The following is a 25,965-nucleotide window of genomic DNA, read 5'->3' as shown; positions in this document are numbered from 1 at the left end:
AACCCGCAAGACCAGATACGGTTGGCGGAATGGGCTGATAGCGTCGCGGCTAAGCAGACGCCACGCTAGCCCACACCGCTGGGAAAGAAAGCTCCACTAAAACTTTACAATAAAAGTTTTCTCTCTCTCTCTTGACCTTTGTGTCATTAGTCCCAAAGGTGCTGCAGGTGTATGCTGCAAATAAGTACATGCAGCAATATGAGGCAAAAATAACAGATGTGTATTCTTTGTATGTTCATTAAGCAGCTTAATATATTTACTCAAACCATCTAAGTCAATACTTAATGCAGTTTAACTATCACTAATGGCTGCTTGTCAATACAAATCAGTACCTGTATGCAATGTTCTATTGCATGGTATGGTGAACAATTAAACAGTCACAACTGCTGCTCGTGTCAGCAACAGTATGTTCCCTTTTATGACAAGTTCATATATGATGCATTAATGTACTTATCCCAAATGGTCCCTATATTTATTGCGGAAACGTTACCCAGTTGGGCTGTCTGTACAGTTTTTTGGCTGGTAGTTAAGTATGCCCGTGCAGAGGGATATTTGCAGAAGACATGACTGGAATATTCCCAGTATCATGCTTAAGATTGTAATTTATTTTGCTTAGTACACATTAAAATGTATTTCTCATACTTTTAAATGAATGGGTCGTTGGCCATAACTTCAACAGATGGCAGATGGGTTGATTGTATTGATATGGTACCTTAATTTCTTGCAGGTAATGAGGCCTCGTGGGCATGCTAACAGGTTTCCAAGTTAGGTATACCACATGAGCACCCGAAATACCCCACGAGCACTTTGTGTCATGGCACGACAGATATGCACCTCCTAGGAAACAGAACTGATAGTATAGTTCGTATGAATTCTATCACAGTAAATTATTTAAGGTGCTTTGAAAGATGAAAATTTTTTCTAGGCTATCGAGGTTCAGGACGTTTAGTTAACGCAAAAAAAAAAAAACATATTGGGTAAGAGATGCCTTGTCAGTCTGCTTGACTTTCTTTTTTTTTTCAATAAATAGAACCAGTTTCCCTCAATTTTTATGAAGTGAAACGTTTTAAAAATATATTTAACACAGAGACTCTCTGGAAACTTTGACATGTAACAAGACAGCATACCTATGTGGCCAATTTAAAGTTTCCCGATCTTTTTCCAAGCCTTTCCTGGCTGTTTTCATGAAATTTTTCTGGCAATCTATGACGCCTGCAGCTTAAGTGCAATAAAAAATACTATGGTTTAATGCTTGCCAAGTAGTGCCAGTCCATAACATTTAGATAAAAAGAATAACACGTCAGTCACTTAACATGCAGTATTAGATGCAACTGACTTGAATCCCTTGTTTAATAAAGCTGACAAGGGCTTCGGCAAGTTCGTAATTGATGGCCACACGAGTACAGCACGGAAGACACAGAGACACACGTAAAACAAATGCAACAATGTGAGGGAAAACTATACAATGAGTTATTTTTACGGTTCAATAGTAGTTTTCTATATAATTTGCTCTCATCACTTATGCCTCTAGTTAACTTTGTTTACCTCTGACTAAAGACTACGTGGCAATATTAATCAGTACCATTATGATGTTTCGTTCTATTACAGTAAGATAAGCAGTTAGACAACCATAATGGTCGCCGGTGTTAGCAACGGTGCGTTTCGTTTCAAGACAGGTTCATGTGGCACACAGTGTACTTATAAAAATAAAAGAAATGCGAGAATCCCAAACGATTCCTATAATAATAATTGTTGAAACAAAGATACCCTGCTGGACTGTGCACATTTTTCAGGTGTTAATGCAATGTGCCCGTGCCGATCGAACATGCTCAGCATACTGACTGCAGTTTTCAACAATCACGTTAACATTTGCAATTTATTTCCGCTTAGAACAGTCTGCATTGTCTCTTTTCTCATACTTCGAGATGAATACATTTGCCACACTTTCAGTAGAATGCACATGAATGGGGGCGTACTGATCAGGTTACTTATCAACTAAAACATGTTACGATCTCTTAGGTGTGTTAATAAGGGTAGAACAAATGCAATGTCCACTGAATTATTTGAATAATCTGTGCGTTATCTACTAAGAAAAGACCACCAAATTGATAATCTGGCTCTTTTTTTTTTGTACAGCGCATATAGTATGCAGTCTGTCCAAGACGCCGGCACTACATGCAACAGTAATGAAAACCGGAACACTTATTGCGCACGACAAGGGCTTCATACCATGCACGACTGGCACAATGCGAATCTGCGCCAGCAGCTGCCTAGAGATTAAGAGCACGTAAACTGCATAACGCCGAAGCATCGAACGGCGCTTAACGCTTTTCATATAGCTCGAAAGATAACTTCTGCTGCTAAACTGTTTAAAAAAGAGACAAAAAACAAATCTTCCAACTACCGTCAAACGCAATGCCTTCAGTTCGAAACCTGTAAAGGTGCTTCCCGGAGCGACTAATTTATTGTGCTCCAATTTTTTCGGCTAAGTTGCGAAGCTGCGAGTGACTGAGCTTATCGCAGCTTTCATGCTCCAAAAGCGTTTGTGGTTGCATATAAATAGATTGGATGAATCTAGAGATTTTTACTTGACATTTCTTCAAGTCTCCTGTTTTGCTTGCGGTAACTTCCCAAAATTATTTAGATTGGTAGCCAGAAACCTTAAAAATACTGCTAATTTAAACAATGCGAAAACGGCAGTGCACGCACTGCTGATGCATGCCCCGCAAACACGGCCTTTCATCCGAGTACGTTAGCAGTTATTCAACTATACGTGTTTGTCAGAACATTCTTGATGCTAACACAATTTCGAGATATATACGTAAAGCGTGTCAGGAGAATTTCACTACACATGCGGCGCAGCATTCATCGCGGCCGGATCAAGCGCCACGAAATGAGATCTACCACACTGGCTGCCCAACATACACAATCCGCTTAGTGGTAGCTCAATATCAAGTTAAAACATGGTGTACTTCCTGCTTTACGCACCTAAACTATAATGCTAAAATCAACAAGCCCGAGCGATCGCTCGCCGTAAAACATTCCGTATAGTAGAAGCGAGAACAAGAGCGCGTTATCAAACCATGTCAGCGACAAACCGACACTATACCCGAGTCGCCTGCGCTACATGCAGCCGCTTCGCGCTACGAAATTCGCTCACATAATCATGAGCTATTGACGCAAAACATCTTTGCTAAAGCTTGCCGTTCAGTGTAGTTGACGTGTGATGCCACAAAGATGACACGCATACACAGACACCAACGTTCAGGCGGACACCGCACACCGGTACAACCGTTTACGTGCCTGGCGCAGTCGTTGAGATGGCGCACCGCCGCGCATGCGCAAGATCTCCGAGCATGCGCAGGAGCTCCGCGTGCGAGGGCGTGCGCGCTCGGAGGAGTGTGAGCGCCTTTTCCTCCTTCATTTTTTTTTCGCTCTCTCTCTGCGCGCCATGCGCGCCGGAACGGGTGGCTTATTCATCTTTATCACCATTATTCATCTTTTTTCGTGGACGAAGGAAATGCGCTGGCAGGTTGTATGACAAACGCTGTGGGCTATCGTATGAGACTGCAGCAGAAGCTTGATGTGGGTGAGTTGGTTATGCATACTTGATGAAATGAGCGCTACGAAGACGCGGACGAAAGAACACATGTACGACAGGCAAGGCGCTTGTCTGTCGTACATGTGTTCTTTCGTCCGCGTCTTCGTAGCGCTCATTTCATCAAGTATGAGACTGGAACGCTAACTTGAATGCGCTGTTTGTAAAAGCCATTACAGGGCCCTTCAAACGTTTCAGACGCATTATTGCCAGCGTCGATTAGTAATACAGCGTACTTGTAGCATATCTTCCAGCGTACCACCAAATGTGATGCCCGCACGTATGTTAGTGCTAATTTTCTGTTCCGATGATAGGTCAAAGCAATCAGTACAGCACTGAGGTACTCATATGCGTGGCTGCCCAGTCATACCGCCGGCGAAACACTGGGTGGGCTCTGATAATTTGGCACCTATTTTAAGTGAATGAGAAACTTTGATGGGTTTATAGTGCAGGATATCAGTCAACAAAAAACCGCCCGATGTTAGTGACGCAGGCGAGGTATGAAGAAAATGTGAAACGTATCCGAGAATCGGACGACACACAACGCGAACACCACATGTGCAAGATCGGTTCATCGCACATTCACAAAGTCCGCGTTGTCAGCTATAAACATTACGAGTGTCTTTGCTGTTAGCTCGATGCCTGTTTGGAATCCACTTGTAGCTGAAGCTGGCGTTCATAACATCTATTATAACAATTGGATCGGCGCATTATAACAATTGGATTCAACTGCCGCAAAAGTGATGCGACAACTGTGAATTACAATTATAACAATTGGATTCTACTGCCGCAAAAGTGATGCGACAACTGTGAAGACTGTCTAGGGATTGCCGAGACCGACTACGTAGATCATATCATGTGGTCAACAAATGCGGAGGTATACACTATGTGTATACTAATGTCTACAAATAGGCTTTACAGCAATCTCAGCAGTATACAACTTCAGTGGCTTATATCAAACGCAGCTACGTATTATCCACCGGTACCTGCGCTTGGTTACAGCGTACACGGGTTGGGCCCAGACTAACGATGTTTGTCTATTGTTAATCTATATACATGCAATACCACGACAACTCAGAGGCAGACCAGGTGGTGAATTCACCACCTGGTCTGCCGGCTTTCGCGACTTATTCACCACCTTTGCCACATCATCACCATCTGACCTTCACCACCTGGTCTCCGCGAAGTGTACGTCCGGGAAGCAGCCAGGTTTAGAGCCTTCGGGTGCCTGGAAAACCTTGGTGACTCGGACGGTGCCTGCTCCACCGCGATTTTCGTTCGGGGCAGCTGCACCGAACGCAGACTAGCAGTCCTCACGGTTTGCCCGCCGCGCCGGGGTTGCGGTGCCGTCGTGCATGAACCAGTGCCATATCATCGCGTTCGCAGAGGGCGCGGGGTATGGGAACTCGGAATTACATATTATCGACTTTTTTCTATAGACATTCAATACACCCGGAGCAGAGAAAAAGAAATAGCAACCTTGTCGACTATTGTCCATAATATAGAGAGTCTATAGACAAAGTAGGGAGAAAAATAAATAGAAACTGTATCGGCTTTCGTCTATAGGTAGTCCATAGAGGGGAAGTAGGCAAAAAAGAAACAAACACCTTATCGACTTTTTTCTATAGACCGTCTATAGACTGCGAGTAGACAAAAAGAAATAGAAACCCTATCGACTTTCGTCTATAGAAAGTCTATAGACAAAGTATGGACAAAATGGATAGAAACTGTATCGACTTTCGTCTAAAAGTAGTCCATAGAGGGGAAATAGACAAAAGGAAACAAACACCTTATCGACTTTTTTCTATAGACCGTCTATAGACAGCGAGTAGACAAAAAGAAATAGAAACCTTATCGACTTTCGTCTATAGAAAGTCTATAAACAAAGTATGGACAAAAATAGATAGAGACTGTATCTACATTCGTCTATAGGTAGTCCATAGAGAGGAAGTAGACAAAAAGGAAACAAACACCTTATCAACTTTTTTCTATAGACCGTCTATAGACTGCGAATAGACAAAAAGAAATAGAAACTTAATCGACTTTCGTCTATAGACAGTCTATATACTTTGTATCAACAAAAGTCCAAATCTATAGAAAGGAAAGGTCGTCTATGAAAAGTCTATAGACTTTCTATAGACAGTCTAAAGTCATTTTTGTAACGGAAGTATCCTTACGTGATTTGAACGTGAAAGCAATATGACTTCTCTAATGAGGTGGTTACGTCTACGATGCGTGACGTGATTGATTGTTACGCGTCCTTCGAATTTCTACCTTATTTCACGTTAATCACCCTTGCTCTAATTTGTACTAACGCTAGTCCACTTTAACCAGCTTCATTTGATTTAATCCAGATTCCTCTAAATTTTATCGAACTTATTCGACCATAATCGACATTGGTCTAATTTTTACCAACTTTAATCCTTCTTAATACACTTACGCCAACTTAAATTCACCTTATTCACCTTCATTCTTCCTACTCCAATTTAAGCCACCTTACTCTGACTTGTTCTAACTTACATGACGCTCATGCGGATTTTCGTTACGATTAGTTTCGGACAATGCGGGCTCAGCTGCCTGTGGGACATACAGTGGGTTGGCATTATTATTAGCCCATATTGAAGACAGTGAAGAATAACGGCGCGTCTCAAACCGCTTGCGGTGACGAAGAAATTAGGTAACGGTTGATGAGTAGGCAATGTTCGAAGTAGGTGAATACATGAGGTTTTGGTAATAAATATCCTATGTTTTACGTATGTTACGTATGCGATTACATTATTATTTACAGTATTGGGCATACGCGAATGCCAGCAACAAATCGCAAGTTTGTAAGAGATACGAGGTGTAGAAACGTCCCTTTGATAACTGCGAGTGTGCAAAGTCAACCGTCACATGCGGCGTGTGCACATTTGTCTACATATCAGAATGATCACATTATAAGAATTTGTTGAATGGTTAGAGGTGCTAAGTTCTGGCCTAGATTTAAAGCGCTTATTCGTGTCATGTGTCCTAAATCATCCTATGCAGCACGCCAGAACTTGGCACGCTGCACGAGGGATTGCACGCAAATTCGCACCTCGTGTTTGTCGCTTAACAAAGCGGAAAAAGCCGCACAGTGGTGCGGAACCACCGTGCGATGTTACCGATGGTAAGGACAGCGTCTTCGCATTCTTGTCACGTGACGGCTAGCGTTATCCGACGCTGTCTTTGAGGCGCTGCGCTTATAGTGAAAGACGCTGATGCCTTCGTTGGAGACGCTGGGCCTCTGGTGACGAGAGGCGGCCGTGGACGTAGCACGGGGTTCCGAACTGGTCCTTGAGGAATTGGGGCCACATGTATCGGTTGGCTCCCGCGTAAGCTCGCCCATAAAGGGAGCGACACCCACAAAGCATAGTGCAACACAGTTCCCAAATCACCTTTCAAAGCATTCAGAAGGCTTTCTTCGATAGCAACCAAGGTTGGCTCTTCAAAAATATAGTTAACATATTCGTTGCAAGCAGGATACCGGATTTGGTATATGATGTATACCAATCTCAAAGCCGGTTCAGCACTCTCAATGGATCCAGGTGCTCCATAGCTGCCATATCATACCTCCGTAGCTGTCATTATACACATTCCGACTAGGTTTCCAGGTGTCTCAACTAATATATCGTAAATATATTAAGAGCGAGTCATGCAACCTGGATATGTAGGAAGCAGTGATAATAAACTTTAGGTGGCACGCACCTGTTATTGGATTACCTTGAACGCAGTCAGTGTAAGTTTTCTTATTTCCTCTTCAGCCTCGCCCCTCGCAATTTCTTTCAGATTCCTTTGCCTTCACTCACTCTGCGTACCGGCATATTCAGCCCTTCCTCCACCCCATTGAGGGTGGGAGAGAGAAATCTGAGTGTACACAAACGCGTCGCAAAGGGACGCCCTTGATGCGTTGACGAATCTTACCAATGTCAAAACGTTGTCTTCGGCGACATCATTTGAATGTACTACTGGCAATGACAAGAAGTAGACCAGGGCGGCGGGCAGGAACGTTTAATAGCGAAAATAATAACAAATTTAAGAACCCGTTCGCATTCTTCTTGAACGCCTAGACCACACAAGAAGTTGTTGTTAAAGTCGTTATTATTTTCGTTAATTAATGTTCGTGCAAGCTGCTCCAGAGCGATGAAAGACTTCAATGAGGAGAAGAGGGCAGTAAATTTGGATGAAGACTCTGGACGTCTATTATGCGCCGTTACTTTCTGAGGAAGACAATATTCAAAAAAGGGCCAAGGAGCGAAATTTTTCGAAAGACGGGTCGTGACCTCAGAGTCCCTTCTCTTTTCGTACAAAGCTTGCCTCGCTTTCTATGTACAGCTATTAATTTGATTCGATATTCGTTCGCCGCATAATCATTCCATCCGCTCTCAGCGTGCATGCATGAAATGAGGAGGAGCACGCAAAATAAGAGGTGATAGGCATCAGAGGTTAGCTACACTAAATGTTCGATTGGCTACTCAAAGGATGTGGTTATATCTCGGTGCGGTTGAAATGCTTGAGCGCTCACCCCTACGATCGTTATTCTCTGTGTTGGTTTACCATAACGGGATTTACACGGATAAGCTGATTAAATATTGAATACTTATTAGTGAATTGGTTAATATTAATAGATAATATAATATTTAATTATAATTTGATAATTATTTATTATTCAAATCATTCACTGTTTGGGTACCAAGGGAAAGAGAGCGAGAAAGAAAGGAATACTTGCGAGAAGAAAAGCGGCTACGGTGGCAGGAGCAGGGTATTTGTTGCTTGCTACGCCGCACTGAGTGAAGCAATTAAGCAGTTTAGACTGAGCCGTGAGAGACAGAAGTGCACCGATACCAAAAAATACAGCAAATTAGGAACAGTTTTTCGCATTCAGCTAATCACATGAAGACAACAGACAATGCAACGGACGGTTCATTGATGTGTGGCTGGTTTAGTGTTTTTTTTTCTTGGCCCAACTATCCGTACATAACACACAGCGCGCAGACTTGAACATTTGTGTGAACAGGAGCTGTCTACATAGTTCACAAACGTTCGAGTCATGTGCACTATATACACTGCTACATCCCAAAAAAATGGCTGTGGCTTAGGTAAGGTTAAGCCCAGGATGCGAAGCATACTAGCCTTTATTTTAGTTGTTGAACCACTGTTTAGCTTGGTGAACTGCTGTTGCTTGGCTATATTTGGTTCGGCTAGACGAAGAAACAACTCATGCGTTACTCTGCTTCGCCTTGGACGCCCCGTATTGGACGCGGTGAGCGTCGAGCAACGCAGCGTTCGGCGCGGCAACGAAATGTGCGCCTCAGCAAGCGACGCACGCCTTAGCCCTAGAAACAGCTCGTTTCTAAGGCAACACCGCATTCACTAGAGGCGCTTTTGTACCGCTTTGAAGCATCGTACTCGTGGCTCAGTGGTAGCGTCTCCGTCTCACACTCCGGAGACCCTGGTTCGATTCCCATCCAGCCCATCTTGCGAGAGTTGAGCGACGCCGCGAGCGACGGTGCGAGTTGTGGAGCCCCGTTTCTCCTCTGTCGTGACGTCATGGTGTCACGTGGTATTCAAGGCGACACCGCCGCGCCTGAGGAGCTGGGTTGAGCTCTCGTAATATGCTTCGCATAAGAAAAAATCACCGGGACAAGAACCGAGTGTTAACTAAACTAGTTACCAACGTGAAACCTTAATTGTAGTCATGCATATGTACGTAATCTTGTGAACAATTCCTCATTTCTTTGACGGAAAATAAGCTGTGCGTTTTCTCGAGCGTTCAAGATGTTCAAAATGGGGGTCCGCTGAATCTGCCGTTTGTAGATGATAATAACGCGTTTCATGCACCAAGCACGTCCGCATATAATTTCTTCTATACTTCGCGCGCAATGAATGTGTAAAATTGGGATTGGCTGCTAACGAATCGGCGGGCTTTTAATTGCGATCAGGATTTCTTGCCTCCTTCCGGTGTTTTGAACATGTATGTATGTATGTGTGCGTGTATGTGCGTGTATGTATGTATGTATGTATGTATGTATGTATGTATGTATGTATGTATGTATGTATGTATGTATGTATGTATGTATGTATGTATGTATGTATGTATGTATGTATGTATGTACAAATGTATGTATGTATGCATTTGCGTCCGTGCTTGCGCGCGTGCGTGTGTGTGTGCGCGTGTGTGTGTGTCTACCTATCCACCTCTGCGATGCCTATGCTTGCGCAGCAAGAGAAGACGACGAGGCAGAGAACAGAACAGCCAGCCGGGTAAAATTCTCTGATAAAGCAAAACTTTCACACCATACTGTATCATCCAAGTGAGAAATTTTGCTATGAGAAATAAATATTTTGGGTTGTGTGCGGCTCTGTATATTTAACTCTCACTTTCCCGCTGGGGTACAACCCGTACGGTCACTTGATCTCACAGTGGCCTATTGCGAAGAGAACATATTGTTTGAGGATGGCTTCAGGTCACATCATGTGTCACGGGGATCCCGCACTGACGGATCCTGAGGACATTTAGGATTAGGCTAATGTTAACAACTTCACATCTTTAAGTGCTAGAGTTGCCACTTTCGTACGTTCGAAGTCGCGATTGGTCCCAGCTATGATATTTGCTACCTCAGGCGTTTCCCTCTCTTCTTGCGCTGTGGTCTACTATGCCACCCCTAGTACTGACAAGCGCCCGATTGTCGTTGATGTGAACAACCATCTGAGACCACTGCACGATGCCAGCGCAAGAGACCATGCGATACGCGCAAGAAGGAGGCGTGCAAGAGACCATCGGTTTCAAAGCAGACGACCCTTGTTTCACCTTCGGTCAAGGACGAATCAGCAGCAATTCGTATTTCTTCGATCTGAACGTATTCGAGCTCATCGGCGAGACTTGATCAGTAAGCGGCAACGCTGAAAAAAAAAAAACGCGCGCGACAACTGAACACAGCAGGTGTTCGTTGTACAGCATCTATGGCCGGAGCCCATCTGCGACGTGATAATGACCCTCCCCCAGTACAGGGTAGCCAACCGGAGATAATCTCTGGTTAGCCTCCCTGTCTTTCCTTTGCCTTTCTCTCTCTCTCTCTCTCGGCGAGACCCGCGACCAGGGCGAGACAGTCAGTGTCGTCTGGAAGACAGGCCTATTTTGCTATGCGTGGCTAACCAATGGCGACCGCGCTCCCTCGACAAGTTGCGTGGTTCCAAGCGGACCAGAAACTTGCAGCATGGCCGATTGCGAAGACGAAGTGAACTTGAACTCGGGCGTATAGCATGCCGCATGGCACATCATCGTTGGGCGCGGCTGATTGTAGCACTTTAGAATCAGACGCCTCCCGTTAGATATAGCGTGGTAAGTTTGCATTTACAAATAATATTTCGCGATCTCGGACAACTGGGCATGATGCAACAATAGCAGCATTAAATCTGTTATGGCGGGAACTGCCCAGCGCCAGCCTTCTCCGCAATGCCAGCGTGTATGGCGGACTCCGTTGGTCGTCTGCTACAGCTTTTCGGGGCGATGGAGGAAAAACGATCCTCACTGCCCAAACAGGGGATGCATAATAACGAAAACCATGGCATTCACAAAGAAAATACATTCGCAGAAACTAATGCATTCGTGAAGAAAATTTGGTTTCAGCTGCTGTCTTGATGAATTTCCCAGCGTGCAGCCAAGAGAGAGAGAGAGGGTGAGAGAGAAAGGCAAAGGAAAGACAGGGAGGTTAACCAGAGAATGAAAAAGAACTTCGTAGGCAGCGTATGTCTTTTATTTGGTTATCTTGAACGCAGTGGCTGTAAGTGCTTGTGTTCAAAGGTGCTAAGTTATAAGGTGTGAGTGTTTATTTGAGGTATCTGTTGGTTATTTTATTTATCATTCTCACTCCTTCATAGTCGCATAATATGTTCTTTTTTTTACTTTTAGATTTGTTTAAAATTTAGATTCCCGTATTCACACTGGCGCATGACTCACCGTGGTCGCTTAGTTGTTTTGGTGCTGCACTGCTAAGCACGAGGTCGTGGGATCAAACCCCGCCCGCAGCGACGACATATCCAAAGGGGCGAAATGCAAAAAAACACCCGTGTACATAGATTCAGATCCACGTTAAAGAACCGCAGGTGGGTGGCCGATAAACCGATAACCTAATTTAACATTTTTGCACTCGGGTATGCTGGTTCTGTTTCAAGCTTTGCCCGCAGGCAACGTTTTTGAGCACTGAATGTTAAGAATTTTTGAAAGCCAGTAAATTACGAAAGAGCATTTTACTCCCTCAGAGCATTAACCAAGCATCAATCAACATTTTACTAGGTTTGATCTCGGTTTTGTTCCCAGTTCTCCCAGAGCAGCGACACAAGTTCAGCTTTGTTGGCAAAATGCATTCATAAAGCTCAGATCGCTTCAATGCGTAATTTACTGCAAATGCCGTTTTTGACCCCTTACTTTAACTTAGCCTACGCTTTACTCTTAACGTGCCCCTTATTGTCGCTAAAAATAACCGAGGTACCCTAATTAGTTCCCCGAGGACCTCGCAGAGATCAAGTACCAGCTTCTTATGACGTATGAAAATAGGAAAAAAAAACAGGGTTCTGCAATTGGTGGCATTTCTAGTTCTGCCAGGGCTAGAGGTTAAATTCTGCCCCGTTCGTTAGACACACTCTTTGTCCACACAGAACATTTGCCCACACATGAACCATTGCCTCGTCCTTACTTCCACCAAACATAAAGAAGATGTCTCAGTTAACTAATTGAAGACATCAGTCGAACGAAATATACGTACGTGTCACGCCTTAAGTGCGCCTAATTCCTAACGTTTCCAGTAAGGTTGCAACGTCAGAAATTCGCAGCACATGCCACTTCTGCTGCACCCCTATCTTCTCAAGAAAAAGTTTATGAAATGCACAGTTCTATTGAAAATATGGGAACACAGCTGATAAGAACAGCGGCACACTATCGAATGCTTGCTTAAGATTTCTTGAAGTGCTTTATTTTTCTGTTTTTTTTTCTTCAGACAGCTGCGTTTGGTCAACACGCCTTTAACGTAGCACACAAGCTCTGTGCAGCCTTTCCATCATTTCCTGCATTCCACATGAAAAATTATTCATATTTGCAAGGAAATTGAAGTTGTTGCCTCATGATGTTTTTCAGGAGTCTGAGAGACATTTGGAATAACGGCAATATAGCACCTTAGAATGCTTGAATAAGTAACATTTCACAAAGGCTGCAATGAAGCCACATAGATAAAACATTTAAAACATAGATAACATCTAAAACATAGATAAACATTTCAACTAAATGTAAACAGCGTGCCCCACGTAGTTTACCAAGGAGACTTTTAAAACTAACCAGAATATTTGTATAACGCGCAAAAGGAGGCAGAAAGTGGATACTTAGTAAACATCTTTGAACTACATAAGGAACTTAGAAGAGCAGATAACTATCTGCTCTCCCAGTTGGTTGAAATGCACACTATTTGAGCATTCGTTTGGAATAAATTCCAGTTGTGAATTTGCACTCGACCTTGTTATTTCTCGGCTTGTCCACGTGTAACTGCACATCAAACTTTTTCAATATACATAACAAACCTCCAGAGTTCAATCTTTCGGCATATATATCGCCAAGAGCGTGGCGTTTTTCTCCTCATAATATTAAATGTTTTTTTCTGGTTGAACTAGGGAACGTGTTGCAGTGTAACTGTTATGTGAAAAGAGCCTATATAAATGTGGACAGACAGCATCAGAAGTGACACATGCCAATAAAAAAACATGAAACTCAGTCTTGCAATGGTATTGCTGTGGCTCTGCACATTCGACAGTGTCGTTTTCGTCTTGACGCATGAAGCGCAAAACAAAAACACGACACAAATATGCCGGAAGACCACACAGGACAACCGCTGACACAGTGACTTGTCACTAACTGACCCAACTGTCGACATTCCTGAAGGTCGTTTTCACCAACATCTATAGGATAAGTGGATAATACACGATGAAAGTCAACAGCGTCTCGAGATACACCGTGCGTACCGGCTAACGTTAGCCAAGCTGTTGAAGGAAAAAAAAACTGATTTAATAAAGACGGTGCCTAACACAATTATACACCATAGGCTGCTAGGTCATCAGAGATCTGAATCCCGAACCACGTAAGTCCTAAGATTATATCCTGCACCATGCGTCCTTAATTTTTTTTCGTTTAATAGCTTGGCTAACGTTAGTTGGAGACATCCTAGAAGAGGTCAAACTTTTAAGTTATACAGAATTTTAAAAAATTCCTTGTTGCAGATAACGAAAATCTAGTGTTGGAGGTGCGTTAATATTAGATGAGTACATTACTTGCACAAGAAATCAAAACACATATTCAGCTATTTACAAAAAGACACAAGTTAACTTTTTATTAAGTTATTTTGCGGCACATAAGGCAATTTACGAATTTTAGCCGGCGAATTTACAAGGCATGTCCACCTGTAATGAATTTCCTAAATGGCTCCGGTCTGGAGATATGTGTGCTCGAACTGCACGTAATGCTACACGGTGGTTCCACTTACTTCTTTATTGAGACGCTCTTTTTCATATTGGAGCACAAAAGTAACTGGAAGCAGTCGGGAATGTGCCGCGGGGGAAAAAAAAACTGCCTTTGAATTTTTTCAGATCTTGCAAAAATTGGATCTAACAAATGAATTCTTGTGTGGCTACGACCTGGGCCTTGAGGAAGTGGTGCTCCGAGTAACGGTAGGCTCCCGCATACGCGCCACCCACGACGCATAGTGCAACACAACGCCACAAATCTCCTCTCAAAGCACAAGAAACGCTTTTTTGGATAGCGAACAGGGTTCGTTCATCACGAATAAATCAGCGAATCCATTGCAAGAACCATCGGTGCCCTATCATTCTCAATGGAGCCAGACGATTCAAACAGCCCCATAGGTGTCATCATACGCATTCCGCCTAGTTTTCCAAGGATTACACCAAAAATTTCATTTACATGTTAGTAAGGTGTTCCGCAACCTGTATATTTAGGAAAACGCGGTAAAGAACTTCGTAGGGTGCGCATGCCTTTTATTAGATACCTGAAACGCAGTCAACATAAGTGTTTGTATGTGTTTAAATGATTTAACAGATATGTGGTAAGTCTTTACTTGGGTATAACGTTGCTTTTTTTATGAGTAATTACTTCGTTCCTGACTTCATATGTTTTTCTTTACGGCCTTGGCCCCCACATCTTTTGGAATTTATCATTTACCTTACTTCACTCTGTGCACTGGCATGTTCTACTCCTCCTCCCCCACTGAGGGTGAGGGAGCGACGCTTACGTAAACGCGTTGCTCAGGGACGCAGTTGCTGCGCTCACGATCATTAGCGCCCATGTCAAAACGTTGGCTTCGGTGACATCCTTGTAGTCCAGCTGGCAATCACAAAAAGTAGTCCAGAGCGATGAAACACTTAAATGAGGAGACGAAAAGTGTACACGTGGCTGAAGATCTTGGACCTCTATGGTGGCCCGCTACTTTGTCACATCTCCATTCACAGTGACGAGTTCCATCGCTTATGAGCTGTCGAACCGCCATTTGACGCACAGTCTTTAAAAGAAAGCGCCAAGCAGGAACTTTTGGAAGAGGCGGGTCATGACTCCACTGTCCATGCTTTACCTTTCCTTTGTCCTGTCTATTGAGCTTCACTGAAGTCAAATGTGCAACACCAACACCAATATCGCCACTCCCTTCTGTAAGAAAATGGCAGTTTGCGCTTCGCTGAAGGAAGAGCATGGCAGACGGTCATTGTGCAGAGATTGTCACCACTTAGGTTTTTTTTTAAACGTCTCTGGACTTGATCACTGACATAGCATCCGTTGTCCACTGAAGACACGAAGACAACAAAACGGGGTATAATCATGTAGACACTGGAGAAGACAAAAGTTAATCGCCCGTTCATCCATCCCTTTATAGTACAACGACCGGAACGGACAACTTATTGTCTTATGAGTGGATTGATGCATAGATTCAATAGAGATCGACCGATTGTCTGAATGACCGACTAATTATGAATGAGTGAAGCGGTGGTTACCACGAATGGGAAGATGGTGCGGAAAAAAATACTACGGGTATGGAAACGAAGGTGAGAGACCGAATGAAGCTTGATGGTCGATTAAAGTTACGTGCCGGACATGAAGGATATTCCCCAAAACGCCCCTTTTTTTGTACCACTGTGAACCAACCTTACGGGACACAGTGTGCAGAGCGCAGAGTGCCGCGCACAAGACGATGCCAAGAGGAGGTCTAACTTAGCTTAAAACCCTAACTGGAACGCAGCAAACGGCTTCGCTTAAGGGGCCAGCCGTCCCGCAGAGATTCAGTGAGCTGGAGTGAGCCAGCTTGTATAATCCAGCGAGAAAGCGAAGGAAAAGGAATCCGTAGAGCGCAGCAGACGGGGAGCAATGACTCGTCAGAAAACGTTAATTAAGGGTGCTAACAATAGGCTGCGTTTGTAGCGTTCGTGGGAATATAACACGCGTTGACGTGTTCTTTTTTCTTCCGAAGTCGCACACTTCACTAGCCGTAAGCATCTCAAGAAAATCTGCCGAAACGAGAGTGAGCATTGCGAACCCCGCCTTCTCGTGAAAACATAACGTAGCATGTGAGATTCAAGGGAAGCTGCGCCGCAGAGCAGGAGCCTTAATAGCCAATTAGTTAATAGCTCGAAGGCCAGGTGCGTCTCTGCTTCTCAGTGCTGCCGCATGTCTCTCCGTTCGTTCCGCGTCAAACTTTGTGCGAGATGCGAGATACAGAAACGTCACTTTGATAACTCCTTGTGTGCAGGGTAACCCGTCATGTGCATGCGCGCCGTTGTCGAGATGTCACAACCATCGTATTACAGGCGTGTTGTCGCACACTTATAGTATTAGCGGTGCCGAGCTAACGTCCGTTCGTGCCACGTGTCACCAAATAGTCGTACAGTCCAGGAAGTCGGGCTCTGTCACGCCGTGCTACGCATCGCACGCAATACTGCACCACGTGTCTCCCGCTTAACACAGCAGTAACATCCTCACAGTGTGCGGTGATAGCCGCTGTAAGATAAGCGCGTTCGCATTATTCTCTTGCTAGGGTTTGGAGACGCTGTTATTGAAGCGCTGCTCCTTTAGCCAACGTCGCCGATGCCGTCGTTTGAGACGCTGCTGCGCTGGAGACTAGAAGGGGTCGCAGAGGATGCACGGGGTTACGAAATGGTCCTGCAGGAAGTGGCGCTCGAAGCACTACTTGGCTAACGCGTAAGCTTAGCGGAAATGGGAGCACCGCACGTATCCCATAGTGCAACGTACTGTCAAAGACCAGCTCTGATAGTTTACAAAACCCGTTCTTGGTTAGCAACCGAGGTTGGGTGCTCAAGATTTATTCAACGTAGGCATAAGGCACCGACTGCATAGAAAGAATTACTTCGCAGACCAGCTCTCGTAACTTGCAAAATCAGTTTTTGGATAGCAATAGGGGTTGGGTCCACAAAAATGGTTCAACGTACGCATAAACCACGCAGCACGGCGCCGCACTTTCAACCACTGTAGAAGACCAGCTCTACTAACTGACAAAACCCTTTCTTGGATAGCAACCGGGGTTCGGTGTTCAAAAATGATTAAACGTACTCGCCGACAGCGAAACACAGCGCCCAGACTTCAATGGAGCCGAATGTTTCGAATTGTTCCATAGCTGTCATTTTACACATTCCTCCTAGTATTCCAGGCGTTGCACCTAAGAAGTCATTTACATAACAATAAGAACTTCGTAAAACTCATATGTATAGGAAACTGTGATGAATACCTTAGTTGAGAGCATATGCCTTTTATTATAGTGTTTTGAACGCTGTCATTCTAAATACTTGCGTTCAAGGATTGTTAATTAGAAGTTCTAAACGTTTATTTATGCTGCACGTTGGTTTATTTGAACCTATTTTCTTCATTCCTTACTTCAGATGTACTTTTTCTTTGTTCTCGGCCTCGCCCTCCGTTTCGAGATTCATTTTCGTTAAGTCACTCTGCGCACCAGCATATTCTCCTCCTCCCCCAATGAGAGTGTTGTAGTCGAGTGAGCTACGCTTACATTATAGCGCTGCTAAGGGACGCAGTCGCTGCGCTGACGGAGGCGAGGACCCTTGTCGGAACAGTCGCTTCGGCGAGATTCTTTGACTGTGCAACCTGCAATTAAAAGGAGCCGGCCAGAGAGATGAAATGCTTAAATCAGGAGATATAAAGGTTATAAACAGGGATAAGGTGCCTCAGAAAGGCTGGCCACGTTATTCCTGCTTATAATATTTATAACACTCCGTGCTATTCCATCTTTCAGCCCCATTCTTGATTTCGGATTTAAATCAGGAGAAGAAGACAGTAAACGTAGGTGAAGACACTGGGAGTCTAGCTCGCCGCCCATTTCTCACTTCTCAACCGGCACTGATGATTTCCACCGCTTTTCAACCGTGAATACGGCGACCGCAATGACGAAGACACTGCTTTAAAAAATAGGGAAAAGCAGCGAACGAAAGGGTGCCTCGTGACCCCACAGTCGATGACTCGCATTCCTTTGTTGCGGTCTATTGAGCTTCATCGTAGTCGTCAAACGTTCATCACCAAGGGGTGCAAAATTGTACTCTTCTAAATTCAATAACTCGAGTAACCGCGAGTTCCCGCTGCGCGGCAGTGGCTGTGTCACATGCCGCATCGTGTCACGTGTCATGTTCACATCTTACATACCAAACGCAATTCTAAACCTCTCTGATATTGGGATCTTTGCTGTGCAGTAACTCAAGTGTGGATCTGCGATAGGGTCTTGTGCGTTCTGTAGATGACGGCCCCTAGCGCCCCCCTCCCCCATTGTATACTACGAGGGAGGAGGGGGGAGTCGTGCAGTAGTGCAACCGCCTCGTAAGGGAACCTCACCCGATTTGTGAACATCTGTCTGTCGAGAAACATCAGAGTAGAAATTAAATCCTGGGTCTCTAAGAACGCAAACCACGACCTGAATATAGATCTGCACGGCGCAGTACGAGACTCCGAATTAATGTTGACCTCTTGGGCTTCTTTACCGTGCACCTAAAGCTAAGTGCACGAGCATTTTCGAATTTTGCCGCCATCTAAATGCGACCACCATTGCCTGGATTTAACCTACAACCTGGGCCTCACCGGCGCAACGCCTTAGCTTTACTACGTTAATGCACTGGTCGAGAAAAGAAAAACAGTCACTTAAATATCCGTACGTCATCTGAATGTGAAGTCAATATGACCTCCCTTCTTAAGTGGTTACGTCCATGATACGTGACGTCATTGGTTGCTACGCATCTTTCGAATTTCTACTTAAATCCACCTTAATCCACCTTGCTCTTATCTGTACAAATGCTAATCCGCCTTATGCCGCTTTATTTCATCCTAATCCACTTTGCTCAAATTTGTATCAAACTTAATCAACCTTAATGGTCCTTGGCCTAATTTTTACCAACCTTAATCCAGCTTTATCCACCTAAACCAACTTTAATTCACTTTATTCGCCTTACTTTCACTTCAGCGTCTTTCACTTCTAGTGAAAGACGCTGATGCCATCGTTTGAGACACTGGGCCTCCTGTGACCAGAGGTAACCGCGGACGCTGCACGGGGTTACGAACTGGTCCTTGAGGAATTCGGGCGAGAAGTATCGGTTGGAGCCCGCGTAAGCTCGGCAGTAAAGGGCGCGCCACCCTACAACGCATAGTGGCAACATAGTGCCACAAATCACCTCTCAGACCTCTCAAAGCTGTAACTTAGCGCAACAATCATGCCAACTGTTGTGGAAGTAGAACTTTATCGCTTATGATATTGTACGTCTAGTGACTAACGCCAAAAGGTGTATGGTAAATAACTGTGCCATGTTCCTTAAATATCAATCAACTTGCTGCACAGTCAAGAACACAAAAATAGCGGACAACAATTTATTGCAGCAAGATTGTAAGAGGCCGGTACAGGAACACGGGAAAAAACAGCGAAATGCAAGTTAGACGGGTGTCACACGGCGCACTTTTAAACGTGATCAAGCCCAATCTGATTTGAATTTCTCGGTCTCGATTCGTCCTTTTGCGCAAGCGGCGCGATGGAGCGAATACCAGTCGAGAATCTCGATCCGAATCGGACTTGATCGCGATCCAAAGTGGTCGTGTGACACCCGTATAATGGAGAATAGTCGGAAATTAATGGCGTGATGGCAATAACTTTGCACAAGCAAAACACACAGAAGCCGTTTTGCAACTATCCACATAAAGAAAAAAAAAGCTGCACATACACTCCAGCAATTAATTTGCTCAAAATGGGATTGTTTTAAAAGGTAAAAAGAACATGACGTTTTTTTCATGTACTTCTGTGGAGGAGGGGGAATTAGGGTAGCAAAATTATGTGAATGGTTGCCTGTCAAAATAATATGGCTGCAACCAGCGTGCTCATCTCGAATGTGTAAGCCAGTGTGTCCGTCATTAAACAGCTGCACTTAAGCACTTTGTGTTGGGGACCTTCACCTGCTGTCTTCGAAGCCTTGCAATCCTCTTTTGATATTTGGAATTTCGCCCTTAAGTGTGCGTGATGTCCTTTGGCTGTACAGCGTATTTGCAGGAGATGGTGGACATACCAGCAATACGCAGAATGGCAGACAGAAGGTAAGCAATACTGGAGGCTTCAAAGCTTTACAATTGAGATGCTACGTTCGTTCATGTAATGCGTATTTTTTGGGTTAAGGAAGCACTATTACAAATGCTCAGAAACAAGGAGCTTCCTACGGTAACGACTCCATACACAATTAAAACGTGAAAACATGTATCTTCAGCGCAAAGCAGCACAGCTAACTACGCTCGAACGCACATAGCCTGCTACAGAGGTTGAGAGAGAGAGCGCATTATTGCCATACTGCAAATATTGCACGTGTGCCGCTTTAGAAATAGGTAGATTTCTCTTGCAAAAGTAGAGCACCGCACTTTTTCAGCAGTCGATGCGTGTAACATGAATAATCGGCAGTCGTTCTTTCTCCGGTACACGGACCATGTGAACAAGGCTAACCATTTAGCACAGTTGGAGTGAATTAAGACGGACTAGCACCAGCTTCATTCAGATCAATCTTGAGTCCTGTAAACCTTCCTATATCTGTAGAGAGCCGCAACATTCTTTGATCACCAATGAGCGAAGAAAGGAGATGACACTGCATTGGCTTTTCAAGGTCATTGACTTTTTCATCTTCCAGAGTTTAAAGAGCGCCAAATCACTACAAAGTCCACCATCGTCACCGAGTGGGACGTGCTGCGAATGAACACATCACTTGCCGACTCAATTTGCAGCTCACTGTCCTCCAGAATAAGCACTGTCATCGCTGCCACTGGGGACATGACGAGATATTCAGTGATGTTCGGAGCGTGACGCATGCATATCCCCGCCGGCTGGCAGGGCCCGTCTTTAGTGATGAACTGTTGTCGAGAAGAAACACTTAATTTCTTTTATTTCGTATCCGTTTGTCTCATCGTGTTCGACTGGTATAGTGATTATATTGAGCGCTTTATTTTCCTTTCGCGTCAAATAAAAACCGAGCACGTCGCACGCACAGTTCGCTTTCCTTTTCTTGTCGCTGCGTATTACGGTAAATATACGTGCACGCACTAAGTACCCCGGCCATTCGAAAGAACGAAAGAAGCACGCCGTGAAAAGAAATTTGCAGAACCCCAAGGTGACCAATGAAAGCTCAGAGTTTGGCATCGCACAACGCACAGTAAGAAATATCGACTCAGTTCCTGCAATTACAATAAAATACGCGCACTGCCCCCGACAGTAGTACTCTTCCTGACAAAGCGGTTATCGCGTGCCGCCATAGCAGACGACGCAGATAATAACTCCGCCCCTAGAGCGTCTGCGTCTGCGCGAACTGCTTCCGCCGCCCGACTACAGCACTCGCCATATCACCGATGCAATGCGCTCCGAGTTTTCCCATAAGTGTGGAACAATGTACAGTCGCGGACAGAATAAAACGGACCACGGGATCTCCGAAAACGTTCAATTCCCGAGCAGCCTGTTGCAGTAACAAGTAAAACTGCCCACGACAATGTTGTTAGCATATTCTAGTCGAGGTCCAAAATGCAAATGCAAGATTGCGTTATGAGGTTGCGGAGATATTCAGCTTTTTCTTAGATTTCATGGTCCATAATATTCTGTCCGCGACTGTAAATACAGGGAAAGGCTAGGGAAAGGCTATGCGTATACGTAGATTCGGCCATGTCTGCGACAAGGACAGCCTTTTTTTAATGTGTAGCACACATTGGAACTTGTAACGTTAGCTTTTCGTTTCTTTTTTTTTTCTACAAAAACATTTCGCTATTTGTGATCGATTTGTGACCTGTGGGATAGTGAAGGTATGATGACGGAATCTGCACAACAGGGTGCCGCGATGATCAAAACTGGTCAGACAAAACAGACGTCATAGGGGGAGTTTCCAGTGAAGTCATTGAGGACGCCATATTGATGTACATCCAGCCTACAGAAAGGCTATGCGTATACATAGATTTGGGCATGTCTTTGAGTAGGACAGCTTTTTAATGTGTAGTTCATTTTTGAGCTTGTTACTTGACCATGTCTGTGACCGCAGCTTATTTGACGCGCAGCTTAGTCTCAGGACTCGGGCGTCCTTGCACGCGGCTGTCGTGGTCGGGAATCGAGCCCACAACCTAGTGCTCCCCAGTGGGTGGTCATAGCCACTGTGCCACCAGCCGCGTGCACACGGATACGGTAAAAGCGCATCGTACTTATTTATCCTATCGTATATAGGGATACGTCATCGTTTACGTAAATGCGCATTTTGTTCTCCACCAAATAAAAGGCATCTATAGTGTTGTGCCCTCTGAAATCACCTACTACGCAAGCCGACTACGAGCTATTATGGTCGCCATTGTTTGGCCCCCTGTTCGCCCCAATCGTCAGAACACGTTTGCCAGCCCGCACCTCAGCGACTGCACACACGTATTCACATACCGAGACGTAGTCCATGCTCCGCTACAACCATCGTACGACGGCCACTTTTGCGTATTCAACCGAGCGCCCAAACACAGTACGGGGATGATCATCTGGCTCGAAGGCACCGTATCCATTGACTGTCTTAAACTGGCTCATTTAGACAAGGAATTGATGAGAACACAGAGCCCCGCAAACTCCTTCCAACCTACATATCGCCGTCGTAGAGTGCGTATTGCTACAGATTCGGCCTCAATGCTTCTTCCTTCCACACCGCTCAGCAGCAGCGCGGCTTCTTCCCTAGGGGATGGCCCTGCAGCGTCTATTTCTTTTCGCCATGTCGGCTCCTAGACACGAGCGTCTCTCTGAAACGAGAACCGGAAGAAAGATACTGCGGGACCTTGGCCTCGAGCCGAGGGAAGGCGAGCAGCAGAAAGACGTACCTATACCGGATAGCGTCATCAGAAAGCTCAGGGTCTGCCCGATCCCGAGGAACGTGAACCCCGAGCACAACAAGGAGCGGAGGTTGGCGAGGGCCAGGGCTCTCGTGGACCTCCACGCCAGAGAAGACGGCGCCATCTACGTGGACGCGGCGGAGTATCGAGGGAGCAGCGACGCATACGCGGTGGTGGCTGTCGGGGCATCGACGGGTGCAACGACGACCGCGGCGAGCGTTCGGACTCGAGAGGCACACCGGGCGGAGGAGGTGGCCATCGCCTTGGCCCTGTCCGACCCCGGATGCACTACAGTGTTGTGTGACTCCAGAACGGCAGTGAAGAGCTACGCCAAGGGTAGGGTATGTAGTGAGGCTGCGCGCATACTGCGCAAGGCTGAAGACATCGGACGCAAAAGCGCTGTGGTGATCAAGTGGTTTCCGGCCCACATGGGCAGTGACGTGTCGGAACGCGGGAACGTGAACCACAACGAGACGGCCAACTCGGCCGCGCGAGGACTAACCAACCGCGCAGCTGCAAGCATGGCCGACTCGGAGTGTTGGTCACGGTGCAGTGCCAAGGACAAGATGACCACCTTCAACGAAATAGTGAAGTGGTACAGACTTAACAGACAGACTATGCCACCACCTCACCCGGGGCTTACCCGGAAGGAGGCAGTGCTATACAGGCAATTACAGACGGGGTCCCTGCTCACCCCGGTTCTAGCTAAGCACGTGTGTCCGAGCGTGTACGCGAGTGACGTGTGTAGACTGTGCGCTAAGGAGGGAGCCACCGCGGCTCACATCCTTTGGGACTGTAGTATAAATCCACGAGAAGCCAGCGAGAAGACGACGATCCCGCCGCAGCTAGAGGCTCCACCGAGGAGTTATGACCAAGAGACACAACTCAAGGTCGTCCAGCAGGTCTCGGCAGCTCTAGAGACGCAGCGACCTCGCGAAACCCCCAGGAAGGGGGCGGCGGCCCTCTCTGATCCGCGGAAGTAGCGACGAAGCAAAACCTCGAGGAGCACAATGCACGAGACTGACGTAGTGGCCGCGTCGCGGTAAAAGCTTGTCCTCCCTGCGTGGAGGGAGCCTAACCGACTCTGCAGGCATTTTTACTAGAGTTGTTCTCTCTCTCTCTCTCTCTCTCGGCTCCCAGAGAGCAGATGAGGAGCAAGTCGCACACACTTGGTGTGCCGCTTGTTCCCAAATCGCCATATGTTCGCCAGTGTTAGTGTTAAAATATATATTACTACGTTGTGCGACTGAACGCGTCACTCCAATAGCTAATGTATCACATATGAAAATCACCGCTCTTCCTTCAGATAAGCCTGCCCTTCCTGTCGCGCTGTGAAATGCACCAAAAAATACTAGAACGGTGAAGGGTGCGTCCTTCAGGTTCTCCTTCACATGTCCACGTGGATCAACTAACCCGACGTTTATTTAGCAGTAACGTACAGTATTACATCAGAATAATAAAATTTCCCAGTGTGTCAGCAACGGTTGCATGTTAGCACCAGAAGCTTCGTGTCAGGCGTAGCCGTGTAGAGTTTTTTACGTATTAGTCGTATTGTTTTGCTCGCGTTGCTGGAGATGTATTCTAAGTGCTTATTCCATGTCAGGTTCGTTGACATGATGACACCGAGGTGTTTAAACTGACTTGAGCTGATTTCAACTGACTGAGCTATCGCCTAAGAGACACGAATGCGAAAGCTTTGTAAAGCGTTCTGTAATTCACTTTAATCTGCCTAATTCCATCTTAATCCACCCTAATCCAACTTATCCACCCTAATACCCCTTAAGCCTCCTTGATCCACTTTCTTTGATAGTACTCCAACCTAATCCTCCTTAATACTCATTAATCCACTGGGGTCTTCCTTAATCCACCCTAATCTTTCTTCATCCATATTATTTCACTTTGACCAACCTTATTCCTCTTCAATAGACTTTAATCAACTTTAATCGATCGTAATCCATTCTAATCCCCCTTAATCAACCTTAATTCATCCTAATCTACCTTAGTCCAATCTCTATTCAATTATTACTTTTTTTAATCAATCATCAAACCTTATACACGGGTAAACAAGCTTTCGTTCGCTTCTGGTCTTCCTTGGGTTACGTCATATTTTCTCTACTTCACAAATCAACATCGAAACAGAGACTTGGAGCTTTCGCCTTAACAATGCAACGTGCAGACTGTGAATAAAGGGCTCGCAATCTCAATGGAGCCAGAAGCTTCAAACTGTTCCATAGTTGTCATTATACACATTACGCCAAGCTTTCCACGCGTTGCAGCTAAAATGTCAATACTATATAAGGAAAAAATCGCATAACCCTAATATGTAGGAGGCTGTAATAAAGAACTCAGACGGCGTATACCTTTTATTTCATTCTCTTGCTCGCAGTCACTGTAAGTGTTTGTTCCTGTTTAAAGGTAGTAAGATGCCTTGCTCCAATTCGAACCACCCTAATTTGCCTTAATCCACCTTAATCCACTTTATTCTATCTTAGTCCATCTTGCTCTAAATTGTACAAACCTTAATCAACCGTGCCTTAATTTGTAACAACAGGATTCCACTTTAATTCACCTTAAGCCACTTAAGTGAACTTATTTCACCCTCATTCCCTTTAGTTTACCTTTATTCACTTTACGTTAAGCCACCTTATTCCTTCATGTTCTAACTTACAAAATGCTGATGATGACGTTTGTTACCACTCGTTGCGGACAACAACGCGGGCTCATTAGCCTCATGTGACATGTGATGTTTTCGCATTAATAAGAGCCGACATTGAAGACAGTGCAATGTCTCAAAGCACTAGCTTGCTCGAGGTAATTAAGGACGCGAGAAGCTGGCATGTCACAGACAAGCCAGGTTTTTCAAAGAGCGTCTTTGGCGCGAAAGAAGCACACGTGTGGTCGTGGCCTCACGGTTACAGCATTGGACGTC

This window comes from Dermacentor albipictus, chromosome 4, assembly GCF_038994185.2.
Source record: "Dermacentor albipictus isolate Rhodes 1998 colony chromosome 4, USDA_Dalb.pri_finalv2, whole genome shotgun sequence".
Lineage (NCBI taxonomy): Eukaryota > Metazoa > Arthropoda > Arachnida > Ixodida > Ixodidae > Dermacentor > Dermacentor albipictus.
This window is presented reverse-complemented; position numbering follows the sequence as displayed.